The sequence below is a fragment of the Eucyclogobius newberryi genome, unplaced genomic scaffold (assembly GCF_026437365.1).
Source record: "Eucyclogobius newberryi isolate DKJ021-1_F unplaced genomic scaffold, fEucNew1.0.hap1 SCAF_8, whole genome shotgun sequence".
NCBI lineage: Eukaryota > Metazoa > Chordata > Actinopteri > Gobiiformes > Gobiidae > Eucyclogobius > Eucyclogobius newberryi.
The window spans coordinates 884372-901788 of NW_027316500.1; the positions used below are offsets into that span (position 1 = coordinate 884372).

Below are 17417 nucleotides of genomic sequence, written 5' to 3' on the forward strand. Positions count from 1 at the left end.
AGCGAAACCAAACATGTTACCAAACATGTTCATGCTAACAATGTTCCAACGAAAGCATGCTGTTTATGTTTTATAGATCCTTTCCAGGCCATTTATGTCCTGATCTCGCAAAATATCCAATAGACCCAGCATTCCTATTCATTGTATTTTTGAGCAAAGACTAACATTCAGGTACGCATGCCGAAACCCGGGATTGAACCAGGAATAACGTAGCAAGAAAATGAACTTGTTCTGTGTGTCCTTTTTTCTTTTCTTTTGATTAAACATAAAACAATACAGGACACGACCAGGGAGCAAAAATTGTAATTAAAAGAACTTAATAGTTACATAAAACATAACATAACATAAAATAAAAACAAAATCACCTTTAAATGAAAATAGGGGTCCTACTTGGTCCAAAGTCGATCAAATTAGTGCTTATCCAAATTAAGCCTGAATGTCACTGTTTTCCATTCATCCAATGTCTAATGTCTGTTACTATGTCAGTCAAGTCTTTGATCTTTGGTGTGGTTGGTGTCGAGCATTTCTTTGTGATGGCCTTTTTCTCTACAGCCAAAAGTATGTTCCAAGGGTATCCATTTATTGTGTCCATGGCAGGAGTGTTGAGGCCCAAGTACATAGTTTTAAATTTGAGTGGGATGGCAAAGTCAAAAACAGTGTGCAATGCCCTGTGAATTTCAGTCCATTATTTTTGAGCAACAGCACAGCCCCAAAACACCTGATAGTGGTTTGCCTGCTGGGTTCTCCAGCAGTTAGCATTTCCTTGTGAATAATGGGCACTTTGACATGGTGTGGTGAAAAAAAACATATTTTTCCGCTTCAGGCATGTGATTATGTGGTCTTCCTCAGGGCTGTTCCTACATTTCCACACTCTTGGTCAGACAAAACCAGGTTAACTTCTCGTTCCCATTGGTTTAGAATATACTTAGCAGAACGTTGTCCAGATTACCAATGCATTGAGATAATTTAGAAATGATTCCCCTCGCAAGTTCTGATTGATTGGTTTCAACAAAGATTACTGTCAGAGGATTATAGTGGTCGTTTCTTTGTTTCATTTCTTGCTTATAATAAGTCCTATAAAAGTCCTGTCCCTCCAAGTCAAAGGATTCCTTCAACACATCAATGCTTTTCATTTGATTTTCTTTTGCAATGCGGTGAAACGTTTACGCCTTTTGTAATCCAGGCGTTGAATCATAAGCTTGGTCATAAGAAAACCAGCTCCAGATTTTAACAGCTTTGTTTAGTTTGTATGCTTTGGTTGGCTCCTTTCAGGGGGTAAGCACAGATTTTACCCAAAGATTCTTCTTGTTTCTGCACTTTTTCAAAAGAGTAGCACTGCTCTCGGGGTACTCAAGGTTCCACCGAGATATGAACTCAGATCGCTGGATTCAGAGTCCAGAGTGCTAACCATTACACCATGGAACCGCAGACTCCTCCTTGGAAGGATAACGGTCATCCAAAGCTACAAGTCTTACATCAATCATCCCTTGCCAAAAAAATGAGAAACAAGGAGTGAAAACAGTGCAAATAATCTTGATGTGCAGCAATACTTTTCCCTCTCTTAATGCAAAGTGTAGCAGCAGTAAACTTGAGGGAGAAAGGTATGGGTTTGAGGGCTCTTCTTGTGGGCTTTTCTGTCCTTGTAAATATTTTTCATAGACAAAAAGTAGGCATTTCCTGTTTAATAAACAGGCCCTTTGACCAAGGAAGCCGCAGCGCCATAACGATTTCCTGGTTTCCTTACATAATTACATACAGTGGTTACTTCTGGGATTGTATTTCTTGCTTGCTCTGGCAAGGTGAGCAGTCGTCCCTGGATGGGCTCGAACCACCAACCTTTCGGTTAACAACCGAACGCGCTAGCCTATTGCGCCACAGAGACGAGAATCTAGGCATATCCATAAAAGACTTGTGCATCTAATTGCAATAAGAAATGAAGAAAAACTCTGGATTCAGAGCGCTAACCGCTATACCGTTGAACCACACCTTTCTACAGGATGTCCTGTTTTGAAAATAAGTATGACATTTGATCATTGGGCTATATCAAAGAGAGCAGCATTGATGTAGGCAAACTTCTGCTTCATGGTTTCATTGTGTGGTGGTCATCACATCTGCCCTACACGCAGAAGGTCTTGGGTACAACATTCAGCGAAACCAAACATGTTACCAAACATGTTCATGCTAACAATGTTCCAACGAAAGCATGCTGTTTATGTTTTATAGATCCTTTCCAGGCCATTTATGTCCTGATCTCGCAAAATATCCAATAGACCCAGCATTCCTATTCATTGTATTTTTGAGCAAAGACTAACATTCAGGTACGCATGCCGAAACCCGGGATTGAACCAGGAATAACGTAGCAAGAAAATGAACTTGTTCTGTGTGTCCTTTTTTCTTTTCTTTTGATTAAACATAAAACAATACAGGACACGACCAGGGAGCAAAAATTGTAATTAAAAGAACTTAATAGTTACATAAAACATAACATAACATAAAATAAAAACAAAATCACCTTTAAATGAAAATAGGGGTCCTACTTGGTCCAAAGTCGATCAAATTAGTGCTTATCCAAATTAAGCCTGAATGTCACTGTTTTCCATTCATCCAATGTCTAATGTCTGTTACTATGTCAGTCAAGTCTTTGATCTTTGGCGTGGTTGGTGTCGAGCATTTCTTTGTGATGGCCTTTTTCTCTACAGCCAAAAGTATGTTCCAAGGGTATCCATTTATTGTGTCCATGGCAGGAGTGTTGAGGCCCAAGTACATAGTTTTAAATTTGAGTGGGATGGCAAAGTCAAAAACAGTGTGCAATGCCCTGTGAATTTCAGTCCATTATTTTTGAGCAACAGCACAGCCCCAAAACACCTGATAGTGGTTTGCCTGCTGGGTTCTCCAGCAGTTAGCATTTCCTTGTGAATAATGGGCACTTTGACATGGTGTGGTGAAAAAAAACATATTTTTCCCCTTCAGGCATGTGATTATGTGGTCTTCCTCAGGGCTGTTCCTACATTTCCACACTCTTGGTCAGACAAAACCAGGTTAACTTCTCGTTCCCATTGGTTTAGAATATACTTAGCAGAACGTTGTCCAGATTACCAATGCATTGAGATCATTTAGAAATGATTCCCCTCGCAAGTTCTGATTGATTGGTTTCAACAAAGATTACTGTCAGAGGATTATAGTGGTCGTTTCTTTGTTTCATTTCTTGCTTATAATAAGTCCTATAAAAGTCCTGTCTCTCCAAGTCAAAGGATTCCTTCAACACATCAATGCTTTTCATTTGATTTTCTTTTGCAATGCGGTGAAACGTTTACGCCTTTTGTAATCCAGGCGTTGAATCATAAGCTTGGTCATAAGAAAACCAGCTCCAGATTTTAACAGCTTTGTTTAGTTTGTATGCTTTGGTTGGCTCCTTTCAGGGGGTAAGCACAGATTTTACCCAAAGATTCTTCTTGTTTATGCACTTTTTCAAAAGAGTAGCACTGCTCTCGGGGTACTCAAGGTTTCACCGAGATATGAACTCAGATCGCTGGATTCAGAGTCCAGAGTGCTAACCATTACACCATGGAACCGCAGACTCCTCCTTGGAAGGATAACGGTCATCCAAAGCTACAAGTCTTACATCAATCGTCCCTTGCCAAAAAAATTAGAAACAAGGAGTGAAAACAGTGCAAATAATCTTGAAGTGCAGCAATACTTTTCCCTCTCTTAATGCAAAGTGTAGCAGCAGTAAACTTGAGGTAGAAAGGTATGGGTTTGAGGGCTCTTCTTGTGGGCTTTTCTGTCCTTGTAAATATTTTTCATAGACAAAAAGTAGGCATTTCCTGTTTAATAAACAGGCCCTTTGACCAAGGAAGCCGCAGCGCCATAACGATTTCCTGGTTTCCTTACATAATTACATACAGTGGTTACTTCTGGGATTGTATTTCTTGCTTGCTCTGGCAAGGTGAGCAGTCGTCCCTGGATGGGCTCGAACCACCAAACTTTCGGTTAACAACCGAACGCGCTAGCCGATTGCGCCACAGAGACGAGAATCTAGGCATATCCATAAAAGACTTGTGCCTCTAATTGCAATAAGAAATGAAGAAAAACTCTGGATTCAGAGCGCTAACGGCTATACCGTTGAACCACACCTTTCTACAGGATGTCCTGTTTTGAAAATAAGTATGACATTTGATCATTGGGATATATCAAAGAGAGCAGCATTGAAGTAGGCAAACTTCTGCTTCATGGTTTCATTGTGTGGTGGTCATCACATCTGCCCTACACGCAGAAGGTCTTGGGTACAACATTCAGCGAAACCAAACATGTTACCAAACATGTTCATGCTAACAATGTTCCAACGAAAGCATGCTGTTTATGTTTTATAGATCCTTTCCAGGCCATTTATGTCCTGATCTCGCAAAATATCCAATAGACCCAGCATTCCTATTCATTGTATTTTTGAGCAAAGACTAACATTCAGGTACGCATGCCGAAACCCGGGATTGAACCAGGAATAACGTAGCAAGAAAATGAACTTGTTCTGTGTGTCCTTTTTTCTTTTCTTTTGATTAAACATAAAACAATACAGGACACGACCAGGGAGCAAAAATTGTAATTAAAAGAACTTAATAGTTACATAAAACATAACATAACATAAAATAAAAACAAAATCACCTTTAAATGAAAATAGGGGTCCTACTTGGTCCAAAGTCGATCAAATTAGTGCTTATCCAAATTAAGCCTGAATGTCACTGTTTTCCATTCATCCAATGTCTAATGTCTGTTACTATGTCAGTCAAGTCTTTGATCGTTGGCGTGGTTGGTGTCGAGCATTTCTTTGTGATGGCCTTTTTCTCTACAGCCAAAAGTATGTTCCAAGGGTATCCATTTATTGTGTCCATGGCAGGAGTGTTGAGGCCCAAGTACATAGTTTTAAATTTGAGTGGGATGGCAAAGTCAAAAACAGTGTGCAATGCCCTGTGAATTTCAGTCCATTATTTTTGAGCAACAGCACAGCCCCAAAACACCTGATAGTGGTTTGCCTGCTGGGTTCTCCAGCAGTTAGCATTTCCTTGTGAATAATGGGCACTTTGACATGGTGTGGTGAAAAAAAACATATTTTTCCGCTTCAGGAATGTGATTATGTGGTCTTCCTCAGGGCTGTTCCTACATTTCCACACTCTTGGTCAGACAAAACCAGGTTAACTTCTCGTTCCCATTGGTTTAGAATATACTTAGCAGAACGTTGTCCAGATTACCAATGCATTGAGATAATTTAGAAATGATTCCCCTCGCAAGTTCTGATTGATTGGTTTCAACAAAGATTACTGTCAGAGGATTATAGTGGTCGTTTCTTTGTTTCATTTCTTGCTTATAATAAGTCCTATAAAAGTCCTGTCCCTCCAAGTCAAAGGATCCCTTCAACACATCAATGCTTTTCATTTGATTTTCTTTTGCAATGCGGTGAAACGTTTACGCCTTTTGTAATCCAGGCGTTGAATCATAAGCTTGGTCATAAGAAAACCAGCTCCAGATTTTAACAGCTTTGTTTAGTTTGTATGCTTTGGTTGGCTCCTTTCAGGGGGTAAGCACAGATTTTACCCAAAGATTCTTCTTGTTTCTGCACTTTTTCAAAAGAGTAGCACTGCTCTCGGGGTACTCAAGGTTCCACCGAGATATGAACACAGATCGCTGGATTCAGAGTCCAGAGTGCTAACCATTACACCTTGGAAGGATAACGGTCATCCAAAGCTACAAGTCTTACATCAATCATCCCTTGCCAAAAAAATGAGAAACGAGGAGTGAAAACAGTGCAAATAATCTTGATGTGCAGCAATACTTTTCCCTCTCTTAATGCAAAGTGTAGCAGCAGTAAACTTGAGGGAGAAAGGTATGGGTTTGAGGGCTCTTCTTGTGGGCTTTTCTGTCCTTGTAAATATTTTTCATAGACAAAAGAGTAGGCATTTCCTGTTTACTAAACAGGCCCTTTGACCAAGGAAGCCGCAGCGCCATAACGATTTCCTGGTTTCCTTACATAATTACATACAGTGGTTACTTCTGGGATTGTATTTCTTGCTTGCTCTGGCAAGGTGAGCAGTCGTCCCTGGGTGAGCTCGAACCACCAACCTTTCGGTTAACAGCCGAACGATTGCGCCACAGAGACGAGAATCTAGGCATATCCATAAAAGACTTGTGCCTCTAATTGCAATAAGAAATGAAGAAAAACTCTGGATTCAGAGCGCTAGCTGCTATACCGTTGAACCACACCTTTCTACAGGATGTCCTGTTTTGAAAATAAGTATGACATTTGATCATTGGGCTATATCAAAGAGAGCAGCATTGAAGTAGGCAAACTTCTGCTTCATGGTTTCATTGTGTGGTGGTCATCACATCTGCCCTACACGCAGAAGGTCTTGGGTACAACATTCAGCAAAACCAAACATGTTACCAAACATGTTCATGCTAACAATGTTCCAACGAAAGCATGCTGTTTATGTTTTATAGATCCTTTCCAGGCCATTTATGTCCTGATCTCGCAAAATATTAAATAGACCCAGCATTCCTATTTATTGTATTTTTGAGCAAAGACTAACATTCAGGTACACCTGCCGAAACCCGGGATTGAACCAGGGACCATTAGATCTTCAGTCTAACGCTCTCCCAACTGAGCTATTTCGGCTAATTTTTCAGCAAATTAGGCAAGGGAGCGAAACGTGTGGCATAAAGTAGCGAGAAAATTAACTAGTTCTGTGTGTCCTTTTTTCTTTTCTTTCGATTAAACATTAAACAATACAGGACACGACCAGGGAGCAAAAATCGAAATAAAAAGAACATAAATAGCACTAAACATAAAATAAAAACAAAATCACATTTAAATGAAAATAGGGGTCCTACTTGGTCCAAAGTCGATCAAATTAGTGCTTATCCAAATTAAGCCTGAATGTCACTGTTTTCCATTCATCCAATGTCTAATGTCTGTTACTATGTCAGTCAAGTCTTTGATCGTTGGCGTGGTTGGTGTCGAGCATTTCTTTGTGATGGCCTTTTTCTCTACAGCCAAAAGTGTGTTCCAAGGGTATCCATTTTTGTGTCCATGGCAGGAGTGTTGAGGCCCAAGTACATAGTTTTAAATTTGAGTTGGATGGCAAAGTCAAAAACAGTCTGCAGTGCCCTGTGAATTTCAGTCCATTATTTTTGAGCAACAGCACAGCCCCAAAACACCTGATAGTGGTTTGCCTGCTGGGTTCTCCAGCAGTTAGCATTTCCTTGTGAATAATGGGCACTTTGACATGGTGTGGTGAAAAAAAGATATTTTTCCCCTTCAGGCATGTGATTTTGTGGTCTTCCTCAGGGCTGTTCCCACATTTCCACACTCTTGGTCAGACAAAACCAGGTTCACTTCTCGTTCCCATTGGTTTAGAATATACTTAGCAGAACGTTGTCCAGATTACCAATGCATTGAGATCATTTAGAAATGATTCCCCTCGCAAGTTCTGATTGATTGGCTTCAACAAAGATTACTGTCAGAGGATTATAGTGGTCATTTCTTTGTTTCATTTCTTGCTTATAATAAGTCCTATAAAAGTCCTGTCTCTCCAAGTCAAAGGATTCCTTCAACACATCAATGCTTTTCATTTGATTTTCTTTTGCAATGCGGTGAAACGTTTACGCCTTTTGTAATCCAGGCGTTGAATCATAAGCTTGGTCATAAGAAAACCAGCTCCAGATTTTAACAGCTTTGTTTAGTTTGTATGCTTTGGTTGGCTCCTTTCAGGGGGTAAGCACAGATTTTACCCAAAGATTCTTCATGTTTCTGCACTTTTTCAAAAGAGTAACGCTACTCTCGGGGCACTCAAGGTTCCACTGAGATTTGAACTCGGATCGCTGGATTCAAAGTGTGCTAACCATTACACCATGGAACCGCAGACTGCTCCTTGGAAGGATAACGGTGATCCAAAGCTACAAGTCTTTACATCAATCATCCCTTGCCCAAAAAATGAGAAACAAGGAGTGCAAACAGTGCAAACAATCTTGATGTGCAGCAATACTTTTCCCTCTCTTAATGCAAAGTGTAGCAGCAGTAAACTTGAGGGAGAAAGGTATGGGTTTGAGGGCTCTTCTTGTGGGCTTTACTGTCCTTGTAAATATTTTTCATAGACAAAAGAGTAGGCATTTCCTGTTAACTAAACAGGCCCTTTGACCAAGGAAGCCCCAGCGCCGTAATGATTTCCTGGTTTCCTTACATAATTACATACAGTGGTTACTTCTGGGATTGTATTTCTTGCTTGCTCTGGCAAGGTGAGCAGTCGTCCCTGGGTAACACCTCTAATTGCAATTAGAAATGAAGAAAAACTCTGGATTCAGAGCGCTAGCTGCTATACCGTTGAACCACACCTTTCTACAGGATGTCCTGTTTTGAAAATAAGTATGACATTTGATCATTGGGCTATATCAAAGAGAGCAGCATTGAAGTAGGCAAACTTCTGCTTCATGGTTTCATTGTGTGGTGGTCATCACATCTGCCCTACACGCAGAAGGTCTTGGGTACAACATTCAGCAAAACCAAACATGTTACCAAACATGTTCATGCTAACAATGTTCCAACGAAAGCATGCTGTTTATGTTTTATAGATCCTTTCCAGGCCATTTATGTCCTGATCTCGCAAAATATTAAATAGACCCAGCATTCCTATTTATTGTATTTTTGAGCAAAGACTAACATTCAGGTATACCTGCCGAAACCCAGGATTGAACCAGGGACCTTTAGATATTCAATCTAACGCTCTCCCAACTGAGCTATTTCGGCTACTTTATCGAATAAATTAGGCAAGGGAGGGAAACGTGTGGCATAACGTAGCGAGAAAATGAACTATTTCTGTGTGTCCTTTTTTCTTTTCTTTCGATTAAACACTCTACACTCTTGGTCAGACAAAACCAGGTTCACTTCTCGTTCCCATTGGTTTATCTTCTTTACCATGAAATCAACTCTTACCTTCTCAAAGCCTTCCCATATGGTCTAGCGGTTAGGATTCCTGGCACTCATCCAGGGGCCAGCCGTGGATAGTGGGCATAGAGCGCCAGCCAATCAGAATGAGCCTGTGTGCCATGTGCCACTGTGATGAAGGCCAACCAATCAGAATGCAGAGATTCGTGTTCGTTCACAAATTCATCTCAAGAAACCAGAGTTCAATTCCTGCTGTGCCCAGAAGAAGAGGAACGTTTCAAAGGATCAAAACATTAAATGTATAAAGTTTATGAGTTGGTGTGTCAGTTTGCACTTGTTAAAAGGTCAGATCATGAGAAGGACTCACATGCAGCTGCTGGTACTGATTTGCAATTTTAATAAAATCACAAATTGATCACAAATAGTGATTTCTGCTTCACCTTAAGAGATTTACCCACGTCACACCTTCTGCATAAATAAACTTGGAGTGGGTCAGAAAACTCCAGGTGTTTAGTCCGCAGGGGTCAGAGGTCACACTATCACATCTCTAACACTGCAGCACTGAACTGTACTATTGTGTTCAGTTTATGTTCTGCAGAGAAATAAAACAATGACTCATATTGTTAATGATATGATATCTCAATCATTTAAAGAATATTGTTGTATTGTTATATTGGAAAGAAAACACAAAAAAACATGTACTTTTAAGAATATTTATTGACAGGGAAAATACCAGAAATATTAAGTTTAATTTATTTACACTTCAGACAGCATTCATTACTTGACAGTAGTATTTACATTAAATATACAGATATATACAGTCCAGGGAAGTATGTGTGGATGTGAGGACTGTGCGGGGCCTGCTTCAGCACCAGTTTGCAGAACCTGCACGTTCTCCCTGGGGCAGAACCTGCACGTTCTCCCTGGGGCAGAACCTGCACGTTCTCCCTGGGGCAGGTGACTCCTCTCTCTTCCTCTTCTGTTGCTTCCTTTCCTCCTCTCTCTGTCTTGTGGCCTCCAGCTCCCTCTGGAAGAACTCTGTGTCCACAATGTCCTTAAAGGTGGTGTTTCTTCAGGGCTGCTGCTCAGGGCGTCCTGAGAAAGAGACGGTGATGGTCAGAGCTGTAGGAGACGAGGTGATGGTCGTGGTGACGACAGTTGTCGTGGTGACGACAGGCAGAGTTGTGGTGCTGCCAGAGTGTCTGTGTTTGCTCCAGCTTTTTCGGGCTGATGTTGAGTGAAGATGATGCATTTAATAATTTGATGTGATGATGATGATGTAATGACAAATATGTAGTTTTGTGGTCGGGTGTAGCGCGCTGTTGGCTGATTGGCTCAGGGGCAGTGGAGGGGGAGGCGGCCTGTTGTGACGACTGCGGCTGAAGCTTCACTGGAGGAGGAACTACAGAACAAAACAGATGAATGTTTTAGTGATAAGCAACACGTGTGCACATGAAATACAAGACATGACACACATTTAGAACCACTGCACTGGCTGTGAAACTACAGTCAGCATGAAGCATTCATCTGTTCACTCTGTGATGGTTTGACTGAGACAGACACAGACACACATGGAGCATGAAGCATTCATCTGTTCACTCTGTGATGGTTTGACTGAGACAGACACAGACACACATGGAGCTCACTCACTTTGGGTTGTCTCTTCTCCAGGAGCATCAGATGCAGAATGTGTGGGACGAGCTGCATCTGAAACAACCAAAACACCACAATATAGGTTTATGTTTGTTTAGATTATTCTATTAAAATGTCAGACCTGGAGCTGAAGTACTTCCAGACTCGGGCAGAACAAACCTCAGCTCCTGTGGAAGTGGCACTGGAGGCTTAAGGGGCAGCACATCTGCAGCAGCTGAAGAGAGGAAAGAAATATATGATACGTTTGATCAACTTTGATCTTACAGTGAATAAGCAACAAGTAAAAGCTCTTACATCCTGTGGTTCCTCCAGAACAGTTGCTGTAAGAGAAGAAGAAGAATAATGAGTCATATTTAGCTGTTAGTAACAACGCACACTTACATTTGACCTGTTGTTTATATCATAAGTAAGTTTATATTGCTGTTTTATTTAGCAATGTTAGTGTGAATGAGCAGAAGAAGCTCTCACTCATTCATATTGAACACCAGATAATATGACTTACTCTCATCACAGGTGCATGAATTCAGAGCAGGACCTGAACAGGGTCAGGAACAACTGAACTCATGCACAGGACAGAACGTGTCCCAAAGTGTCTTTCATGGCAGGACATCTGTGTGTGAACTTCTGTAAACCTGAGGATGATGGAGCTCAGCAGCGACTGGTGCAGACACGGCTGGAATAAAAGACAAACCTTTTTAACACATGATAAATCCAAAATGGAGCTTAAGCGTTACAGACACATTACACACATCCACGTGTTGTTTGGACGGAGATGCTGAGCATTGTCCTCTCCAGCGCGTCCTCTTCAGCCACTACTAAAGGAAAAGACATGAAATGAAACAGAAGTGACTGCTCCTCTACACGGTGTGACTCTGTGTGACTCCACACAAACCAAGGAACACATGATTTATGTAGTTATACTCACCCAAGAGCTCACGAGGAGAGGTGGTGGGGACACGAGTGGGTGGAAAAGAGGACAGGGCAGAGGAGGACAGGAGAGAGGAGGACAGGACAGAGGAGGACAGGGCAGAGGAGGACAGGACAGAGGAGGACAGGACAGAGGAGGACGGGGCAGAGGAGGACGGGGCAGAGGACAGGACAGAGGAGGATGGGGCAGAGGAGGACAGGAGGAATTGTTGAGTCATTCATATGGATTTTGGCTCTTGTTTACAGTCTGTTGCTAGGTAACAGTTGTGGAATGTCCTCCACATTAACATGAAGTGAAGGCATTTCCCCCATTGTGGGAAAAAGTCTCTCTTACTTGTGATGAATTGTTGAAGCTACAACTACTTTTATGCACAATAAGAGACAACACAACACACAGATCACGTAATATTGCACCTTATATAAAACTGCACAACTGCAAACCTTTAAATGTAATAAACTTTAACTTCACAGGGCTGAATATCACACAAAACTGACAGAAAAGTCGCGTTTAGTTGTTCAACAGAGACATGGAAGTAGCAGTGACTTTATGTGACTAAAAACACAGTTTCAAAAGTGCAAAACACAAGACGAACTTTACCTGAAAACGTCTTCAAATGCCCGTTATAAATGCCACAAAATACGAGTGTTCTGGGGCAGTAAAATGTCCATAAGAAGGTGAAAACAGGAGCAGATCTAGTGCTAAACTTGTCCAGGTCGCACTGAATGAATGACGTCACTCTGCATTCAAACATGGCGCGCTCTCGCCACAGCGCCGCCGCTGGCCAAAAGTATATTACATCCGTAGTGGTTTAACACTACCATAGGAAATGAATGGGATTCTGTTTAGGGCTGTTTAGCTAAAGAATCCAGGTGGCCCGGGTTCAACTCCCGGTATGGGAATATCTAGTCTGACCTGCTGGAACACTTGTAGCTGCATTATGTACAAGACTCGCTGTGGTTACGAGTACATTCAAGCTGGACGGAGGTGAAGAGAGGCATAGCAACATGGTATCGATTTGGGCGCAGCATGCGAAAATTCGTAATCAACCTTTAGCTTTTCTATGCATCTATAGACTAGCAGGTTGGTTGGTGTTTCTTTTTGGAGCATTTCTCTTAGACAAAGTGGTGTCAGCGGTAGAGCGCATACTTTGCTTCATTTGGGATCAGTCATGTTTTCCAGCAATTCTTGACTGGACAAGCATATCTTGATTTTTTTTTTTATTGGTCTCACGCTTTCACTGTAATTTTCCAAAGATGCAGTATTGTGGTGGCCAGGTGGTCAAGCTGATGGGCAAGAAATCCATTGGCATTGCTTCATATTTCTTAGAACCCTGCTGGAAACATACCTTTCTCTTCCCCCTGACCAGCAAAGGATGCCACCTGCTTAACAGTGCTTGATTTGTAAATATATAGGTACAGGAACACTTGTGGACTGGGTGATCAGGCCAAAAAAGTTACTGTAACACACAAAAAGTGACGCACATGTAAGTAAAGTAACAATGGGACAAACCTTTGTGTCCTAACCAGTCAAATTGGAATTTTAAAAAAAAATCAAGAATTGAATTGTCTATCTGGTCACTGTTTCTGTTGTTTCTATTCTGTCTGTTCTGTTTTTGTCCATTCTATCATTTAAGGCATTGTTACGGAAGGGGATGTAGCTCAGTGGTAGAGCGCATGCTTAGCATGTTTGAGGTCCTGGGTTCAATTCCCAGCATCTCCAGGCGATTCTGTAGTCTTTGCTAATTGCCAGATTACACTGCAGTGAATTTTAGAGACCTTCACTGAAATATTTCAAATCAGCACATGTGGTGATTCAGTGCAAGCTCCCAGTCCCGCATTACCTTTGAACCTTGCAGCACTTATACAATTCAAACAATATTATTTCATCCATCCACACTACCTGCAGGAAGGTGAGACAAAGTGGCCCATTCAGGCAGCCTGGGCGACATTCCCAACTTCCAGTATAGGTATGTCTCGCCAAACCTGAGCTTAGAATGCTTAGTAAAACATGCTGTCTCCATGAATTCATGGAGAGTTAAATCTGGTAATGTAATTGTGCTAGTTTCAGAAAATAATGTGGATAATTTACACTTTCTTAAACACAGTTTAAATGTGTATTGTTGTTGTGGCCGAGAGGTTAAGGCGATAGACTTAAAATCCATTGGGGTTTCCCCGCGCAGGTTCGATTCCTGTCAGCGACGTGTGTTTAGCAGCACAGATTTTGAGATTTCGTTCTGTTCTATAAACCAGCATGTTTAATTTCGGAGCCTTTCTTACAGAACGAGGGCATGTATGAAATCCTTGTTTCAATCCCCTGCATCTCCATTCAATATTCTGTTGATGGCACAAAGTGAAAAGTGTTGACTCCAGGTCTTGCTTGGAAAATAGTCATGACAGGCAAGAGATGGTTATGTAGCTCAGTGTTAGAGCACAGTGTTTCGTAGCAAGATCCCAGTTCCACATTCCTTTAAAATTAGATTTCATATTTTGAAGCAATTTGAGTCTATTAGACGTATACAGCCCCATGGGCATTACGCACTGGCCTCTTGAACCAGGGATTGTGGGTTTGAGTCCCATGATCATAGCCATTCAGCAGAGTGGCGTAGCGGAAGCGTGCTGGGCCCATAACCCAGAGGTCGATGGATCGAAACCATCCTCTGCTAGATTTTTTTTACTTGCATTATTGCGATTGTCAATCCAAATGAACCAAGCTAGTCAGTAATGTGTTGGATGATGGAAGCCGATCTTCAGCGCAAGCTCCCAGTTCCACATTTGCTTTGAATCTAGCAGCACATTTCTTTTTTCCATCCTACATTGTTATTTCTTTTTTGGGGAAAAGGATAGCTGAGTAGTGAAAGAAGATGTAGGTCAAAAAAGACCCATGATTAGACATTCTGAAGCAATTTGAGTCTATTATGGGTACATAACCCCATAAGCAATATGCACAGGATACTAGCCTCCAAAATCCGGGATTGTGGATTTCAGGTCCATGGTCTAATAGGCTGAGCCACAAGGAAAATACTAATCACTAGACTTGTTGCACGTGGAATGGGCTTATATCTATTACATACAGAACTGTTCCTTAACTCTCAAGCATCAATGAGGCCTTCTTTATACGTCATAAGGCGCTGGTACAGCTAGCAGCCCGGTGTAAACGCTCTCTCTTTTTTCTCACACTTTTTGTGCTTTATCTCCTATATTTTGTAAATATAGTTAGTATATTTTTTCTATTTTACTGTAGGATAGGGACACGCGCTGGAATCGTTTTTAATTCAACTGTTTTTGACTTTATTCGGCTGGATTGAGTGTTTTCGTCGTGTCGTGGCGATGTGTCTTGGCTCTGAGTCCCCCGGCTCCGGCCCCGCCCCCCGGCCGGCGCCGTACCGCGTTTACACAAAGGAGGAACTAATGAAACTGCGGAGAACAGTCGTCTTACCTGGAGATCGTCACGTTATCCCGGCGGACATCCTAAGGAAAACGCAACGAAGCAGACGGGCTGGACGTAAACTCCGAGAGAAGAGAGGGACAAACAGGAAGTCGGTTCCCGCCGTAGTCATGGGTAACGTGAGGTCCCTTCAAAATAAAATGACGAAAATAGCGAGCCTCATGCGGTCCCAGAGGATTTATAGGGACAGCAGTGTCTTGATTTTCACAGAGACCTGGTTAACAGCAGAAATGCCAGACTCTATTGTAGGTTTGGACAATTTTCATCTGCTGCGGGCGGACAGAACGAGAGAATGCGGGAAGAAAAGATATATTATCTGCCCCGGGAGTTCTCACATGTGATTTTGATCGCAGTCTATGTGGCCCCGTCTGCCAATGCTCAATATGCTTGTGAAGCACTGCTCTCCTGCACTTGTAGGCTGCAAACACAGCACCCACAGGCTCTCTCCCTCGTCTCTGGTGACTTTAACCACGCTTCTCCCTCTTCTGTTCTACCATCATACAACCAGTATGTTACCTGCCCCACCAGAAACAATAGAACATTGGACTTGTTTTTTGCCAACACCAAGGAGGCTTATTCCTCTTTCCCCCTCCCCCCCTGGGCAGCTCGGACCACAACCTTGTACATCTGGGGCCTGTGTATGAACCCATCGTGCCCATGTGGGACAATAAAGGAATATCTTATCTGATCTGATCTGATCTGATCTTATCTTATCTTATTTACCGTTAAATCAACTCTTACCTTCTTAAATCCTTCCCATATGGTCTAGCGGTTAGGATTCCTGGCTCTCATCCAGGTGGCCCGGGTTCAACTCCCGGTATGGAAATATCTAGTCTGTCCTGCTGGAACACTTGTAGCTGCATTATGTACAAGACTCGCTGTGGTTACGAGTACATTCAAGCTGGACTGAGGTGAAGAGAGGCATAGAAACATGCTATCGATTTGGGCGCAGCATGCGAAAATTTGTAATCAACCTTTAGCTTTTCTATGCATCTATAGACTAGCAGGTTGGTTGGTGTTTCTTTTTGGAGCATTTCTCTTAGACAAAGTGGGTCAGCGGTAGAGCGCATACTTTGCTTCATTTGGGATCAGTCATGTTTTCCAGCAATTCTTGACTGGACAAGCATATCTTGATTTTTTTTTATTGGTCTCACGCTTTCACTGTAATTTTCCAAAGATGCAGTATTGTGGTGGCCAGGTGGTCAAGCTGATGGGCAAGAAATCCATTGGCATTGCTTCATATTTCTTAGAACCCTGCTGGAATGTTTCCAGCAGGGTTCTAAGAAATATGAAGCAAAGGATGCCACCTGCTTAACAGTGCTTGATTTGTAAATATATAGGTACAGGAACACTTGTGGACTGGGTGATCAGGCCAAAAAAGTTACTGTAACACACAAAAAGTGACGCACATGTAAGTAAAGTAACAATGGGACAAACCTTTGTGTCACAACCAGTCAAATTGGAATTTTAAAAAAAATCAAGAATTGAATTGTCTATCTGGTCACTGTTTCTGTTGTTTCTATTCTATCTGTTCTGTTTTTGTCCATTCTATCATTTAAGGCATTGTTGCGGAAGGGGATGTAGCTCAGTGGTAGAGCGCATGCTTAGCATGTATGAGGTCCTGGGTTCAATTCCCAGCATCTCCAGGCGACACTGTAGTCTTTGCTAATTGCCAGATTACACTGCAGTGAATTTTAGAGACCTTCACTGAAATATTTCAAATCAGCACATGTGGTGATTCAGTGCAAGCTCCCAGTCCCGCATTACCTTTGAACCTTGCAGCACTTATAAAATTCAAACAATATTATTTCATCCATCCACACTACCTGCAGGAAGGTGAGACAAAGTGTCCCATTCAGGCAGCCTGGGCGACATTCCCAACTTCCAGTATAGGTATGTCTCGCCAAACCTGAGCTTAGAATGCTTAGTAAAACATGCTGTCTCCATGAATTCATGGAGAGTTAAATCTGGTAATGTAATTGCGCTAGTTTCAGAAAATAATGTGGGTAATTTCCACTTTCTTAAACACAATTTAAAGGTGTCTTGTTGTTGTGGCCGAGAGGTTAAGGCGATGGACTTGAAATCCATTGGGGTTTCCCCGCGCAGGTTCGATTCCTGTCAGCAATGTGTGTTTAGCAACACAGATTTTGAGATTTCGTTCTGTTCTATAAACCAGCATGTTTGGTGATGTTTAATTTCGGAGCCATTCTTACAGAACGAGGGCATGTATGAAATCCTTGTTTCAATCCCCTGCATCTCCATTCAATATTCTGTTGATGGCACAAAGTGAAAAGTGTTGACTCCAGGTCTTGCTTGGAAAATAGTCATGACAGGCAAGAGATGGTTATGTAGCTCAGTGTTAGGGCACAGTGTTTCGTAGCAAGATCCCAGTTCCACATTCCTTTAAAATTAGATTTCATATTTTGAAGCAATTTGAGTCTATTAGACGTATACAGCCCCATG

At 41.9% G+C, this 17417-nt stretch overlaps 8 non-coding genes across 8 annotated transcripts; 5 read left to right on the forward strand and 3 right to left on the reverse strand.

The window, feature by feature from the left end:
- Positions 1 to 1353: 1353 nt before the first annotated feature.
- On the reverse strand, positions 1354 to 1425 carry trnaq-cug (transfer RNA glutamine (anticodon CUG)). The gene has a single exon. It is a non-coding gene; the product is annotated as a tRNA-Gln (tRNA).
- Positions 1426 to 6591: 5166 nt separating this feature from the next.
- trnaf-gaa (transfer RNA phenylalanine (anticodon GAA)) lies at positions 6592 to 6664 on the reverse strand. The gene has a single exon. It is a non-coding gene; the product is annotated as a tRNA-Phe (tRNA).
- A 2054-nt stretch (positions 6665 to 8718) lies between these two features.
- Positions 8719 to 8791, reverse strand: trnaf-gaa (transfer RNA phenylalanine (anticodon GAA)). The gene has a single exon. It is a non-coding gene; the product is annotated as a tRNA-Phe (tRNA).
- A 4366-nt stretch (positions 8792 to 13157) lies between these two features.
- On the forward strand, positions 13158 to 13229 carry trnaa-agc (transfer RNA alanine (anticodon AGC)). Its single transcript has one exon. It is a non-coding gene; the product is annotated as a tRNA-Ala (tRNA).
- Positions 13230 to 13628: 399 nt separating this feature from the next.
- On the forward strand, positions 13629 to 13710 carry trnal-uaa (transfer RNA leucine (anticodon UAA)). Its single transcript has one exon. It is a non-coding gene; the product is annotated as a tRNA-Leu (tRNA).
- A 1998-nt stretch (positions 13711 to 15708) lies between these two features.
- Positions 15709 to 15780, forward strand: trnae-cuc (transfer RNA glutamic acid (anticodon CUC)). Its single transcript has one exon. It is a non-coding gene; the product is annotated as a tRNA-Glu (tRNA).
- Positions 15781 to 16528: 748 nt separating this feature from the next.
- trnaa-agc (transfer RNA alanine (anticodon AGC)) lies at positions 16529 to 16600 on the forward strand. Its single transcript has one exon. It is a non-coding gene; the product is annotated as a tRNA-Ala (tRNA).
- A 399-nt stretch (positions 16601 to 16999) lies between these two features.
- Positions 17000 to 17081, forward strand: trnas-uga (transfer RNA serine (anticodon UGA)). Its single transcript has one exon. It is a non-coding gene; the product is annotated as a tRNA-Ser (tRNA).
- Positions 17082 to 17417: the final 336 nt, after the last annotated feature.